This window comes from Dipodomys spectabilis, unplaced genomic scaffold (assembly GCF_019054845.1).
Source record: "Dipodomys spectabilis isolate Male_0828 unplaced genomic scaffold, ASM1905484v1 ptg000002l, whole genome shotgun sequence".
Lineage (NCBI taxonomy): Eukaryota > Metazoa > Chordata > Mammalia > Rodentia > Heteromyidae > Dipodomys > Dipodomys spectabilis.
Window position 1 is genome coordinate 47,644,141 of NW_024870679.1, and position 4,429 is coordinate 47,648,569.

Sequence of the window (4,429 nt, forward strand, 5' to 3'; positions counted from 1 at the left end):
AATACCAGAGAAAAACACTTAAAGGGATGAAGAATTTATCTTGCTTCACGGTTTCAGAGGTTTCAGTCTATCATAGTGGGGAGAGCATGACCAAAGCAGGATAGCTATATCCTAACAGCTAGGAAGAATTAAGAGGGGCAGAGAAGGGAGAAGAGGAGAAAAGAGGGGAGGGGAGGGGAGAGAGCCCCTAAGGCCCTTCAGTGACCTACTTCCAACTAGACCCTACCTCCTCAAGTTTCCAGAGCCTCCCAAAATTAGCATAGCCAGCTGGGTGGGGACCAAGGTGTTTTTTGGTTTTGGTTTTGGGCTTTTTTTGGGTCCAGTTGTGGGGTCTGAACTCTGGGCCTAGGCACTGTCCCTCAGCACTTCAGCTCAAGGCTAGCACTGTACCACTTGAGCCACAGCGCCACTTCCGGCTTTTTTTTCCCCCTGCTTATGTGGTGCTGAAGAATCGAACCCAGGGCCTCATGCATGCAAGGCAAGCGCTCTACCACTGAGCCACCTTCCCAGCCCGGGACCAAGGTTTTGTACAGTAAGTCTATGGATATGTAACAAGTACCTTGCTTACGGAAGGTATAGCTGTGATTGACTGTATACTTGAGCTCTTGGCCACAAAGACAGAGGGCGGCAGGATCTTCTGTGAGGCCTTGGGTTCTCAGATAAAGATAAGGGTAAGGAGGGCATAGCAGGAATGGCCCAAGAAAGTTGGTGTCTATCTCCTCAGATATTTAAATTGGTATCTAAGCATTTTTATCACAAATTTCAATCATTATCATGGATGTACATTCAGGTAAATCATAAACACTGCCATTTTAAGATAAAATGGTTAAATCACTTTATACAATGTAACCATTAGAATCTACAGAACAGTAACCAACTTTATTCATTAGTGAGCTTTATCATCTCTAAGTTATATTCAGGTTCTTTTTTTGTGTATGAGCTCATCATACTGAGGCTTGAACTCAGGGGTTCTCACTCTTATTTGGCTTTTTCTGCTCAAAGTTGGTGCTCAATCACCTGAGTCACAACTCCACTTCTGTCTTTTGCTAATTAATTGGAGATAAGCATCTCATGGACTTTTTTGTCTAGACTGACTTTGAACCACAATCCTCAGATCTCAATTTCATAAACTAGGATGAATGATTATTCTTACTGCTAAATCAACAGGGTTCTTTCTTCCTTCCTTCCTTCCTTTCTTTCTTTTTTTTTTTGGGGGGGGCGGGGCTTGAACTCTGAGCCTGGTCACTGTCCCTGAGCTTCTTTTGAAGCTCAAGGATAGCACACTGCCACTTGAGCCATTGTCCAGTTCTAGCCTTTTCTGTGTTTGTGGTACTGAGGAATTGAACCCAAGGCTTCATGCATGTGAGGCAAGCACTCTACCACTAAGCCATATCCCCAGCCCTGAAAGTCAATTAAAAGTCATCTTTTTTTTTTTTTTTTGTCATGGGGCTTGTCATTTTCATTTTAATTCCTGTTTGTTTTCTTAGATCAAGTGCTAAGAAATACTATTCAAAAACTAAGTAGATGAGAATGCTAGTAATTTTTTCTTTTTGGGGATCCGGTCATGGGGCCTGAACTCTGAGCCTGGGCACTGTCCCTCAGCTCTTCAGCTCAAGGCTAGCGCTCTACCACTTGAGCCACAGCGCCACTTCCGGCTTTTTTCTTTTTGCTTATGTGGTGCTGAGGAATCGAACCCAGGGCCTCTGGCATGCAAGGCATGCACTCTACCACTGAGCCACCTTCCCAGCCCCAGTAATTTTGTTTTTGTAATGTCAATTCTTTGGTTTCTAAGTACTATTCCAAAAATCAAATCATGTCCTTTATAACCTGACAAATAGTTCAGGTCCACCACTGATTTTGCTGAAAGCAAAAGAACTATTAAAAATCTGTCTTGGGCTGGGAAGGTGGCTCAGTGGTAGAGTGCTTGCCTTGCATGCATGAGGCCCTGGGTTCGACTCCTTAGCACCACATAAGCAAAAAGAAAAAAGCCGGATGTGGCGCTGTGGCTCAAGTGGTCGAGTGTTAGCCTTGAGCTGAAGAGCTGAGGGACAGTGCCCAGGCCCAGAGTTCAGGCCTCACGACCGGACTAAAAAAAAAAAAAAATTTAAAAATTTAAAAATCTGTCTTGTGAAGGAATGCATGCTGTGACTAGTTAACATTAACTTCTCAAGTTATCTAATTATAGAGATTACTTTCTCTTAGAAAGTGAAAGTCCTAAGCCGGGCGCTGGTGGCTCACGCCTGTAATCCTAGCTACTCAGGAGGCTGAGATCTGAGGATCGCGGTTCAAAGCCAGCCCGGGCAGGAGAGACCGTGAGACTCCTATCTCCAATAAACCACCAGAAAACCGGAAGTGGCGCTGTAGCTCAAGTGGTAGAGCGCTCGCCTTGAGCTGAAGAGCTGAGGGACAGCGCCCAGGCCCAGAGTTCAAGCCCCACGACCGACAAAAAAAAAAAAAAAAAAAAGAAAGTGAAAGTCCTATAGATTGAAAATTTTGAGATGCTCACTTAAAATGTTTTAAAATTAAAAATCTAGCAATACAATCAACACCATAACTTAAAAATATCTAATTATAGTTATTTATAATAAATAAATATGCAAAGCAGCAACACCAGTCTAGAACCAATTACCTAAATCAGACTTACTTTGGGTTATAAAAATTCTGACAGGAATGGAAATGTGGCTTAGCAGTAGAGTGCTTGCCTAGCATGCATGAAGCCCTGGGTTCAATTCCTTAATAGCGCATAAACAGAAAAAGCCAGAAATGGCACTGTGGCTGAAGTGGTAGAGTATGAACCTTGAGCAAAAGAAGCTCAGGGAGCTGGGTGTCCGTGGCTCACGCCTGTAATCCTAGCTACTCAGCAGGCTAAGATTTGAGGATTGCGAATCAAAGCCAGCCCTGACAGGAAAGTAGACCATGAGACTCTTATCTACAATAAACCACTAGATGGGGCTGGGAAGGTGGCTCAGTGGTAGAGTGCTTGCCTTGCATGCATGAGGCCCTGGATTCGATTCCTCAGCACCACATAAGCAGGAAAAAAAAAAAAAAAAGCCCGAAGTGGCACTGTGGCTCAAGTGGTAGAGCACTAGCCTTGAGCTGAAGAGCTGAGGGACAGCGCCCAGGCCCAGAGTTCAGGCCCCACAACCGGACCCAAAAATAAATAAATAAATAAACCACTAGAAAACCAGAAGTGGCCTTGTGGCTCAAGTGGTAGAAGGCTCCGCCTTGAGCTGAAGAGCTGAGGGACAGCGCTCAAGCCCAGAGTTCAAGCCCCACGACTGACCCCAAAAAAGTCTGATTTTGGGTTTCAAGTGAAATAAATATGTTAATACTTATTAAACATTAATATTTATGATTAAATATTAACATATTAACCTTTATCCCAGTGACCACATTTCACTTGTTAATTTCAAGTCAAAAATGATAAGGAGCTTTTATATGTTTGTCCCCCAGATAAAACAGATTTTTGTTTCAGTATTTATTGTTTCAGTATTTAAAAACAAAATAAACAAAACGAAGGTTCCATTATGCAGCCCAGGTTATGCTTTCAACTTTTCTGCCTCAGCCCCTAGAGGGCAGAAATGACTGGTGTGAACCAGCACACCTGGCTGGTTTAAGACATTTCTGACTTTCTTTTTTTTGTTCTGTTTTGTTTTTTGGGTCCGGTCATGGGCCTGAACTCTGGGCCTGGGCGCTGTCCCTCAGCTCTTCAGCTCAAGGCTAGCGCTCTATCACTTGAGCCACAGCGCCACTTCCGGCTTTTTTCTTTTGCTTATGTGGTGCTGAGGAATCGAACCCAGGGCCTCAGGCATGCAAGACAAGCACTCTACCACTGAGCCACCTTCCCAGCCCCATTTCTGACTTTCTTGTTCTTGTCTTGCTCCATATCATACACAGGCAAAATGTCACCTTTGACTTCATTTTGGGGTGGATCAGATGAGATCTAATGAAAGTTCTTGTCACTACTGCCAATCTCTTCACTAATATGCCTTAAGTCAAAACATCCTAATACACACCCCATCGGAAAGGCCCCTTTTTGCAAATATCAATCGGATGCACCTACGGCCGTTTGAACAGCCGAGTTAAAAGATAGATAGATAGATTAGATAGATAGATAGATATTTTTAGAGTAGGGGCTGTGACGTCCCCTTCCTTCCCTGCTACTTCAGGCAGTACATGTGCCTACCAGTGCAGCCTAGGCGGCGAGGGATGGAAGAGAACTGTGACCCTGGAACTTAGAAAGCCAAAACTCGGATCCGAAACCCAGCTCTGGGAGTGGGAAGGGAGGGGGAACAATGATGGAGCGACACCGCTCAGAAACAGGAAGGGCCGGAAGTCTGCGTCTGGGCTTGGGCTCTCTTGGGGCCGGAAGTGAGGACGGAGGGGCTGGCCCTGGTCTAGCAGTAACTGCGGAGCTGTACGGAGCGTC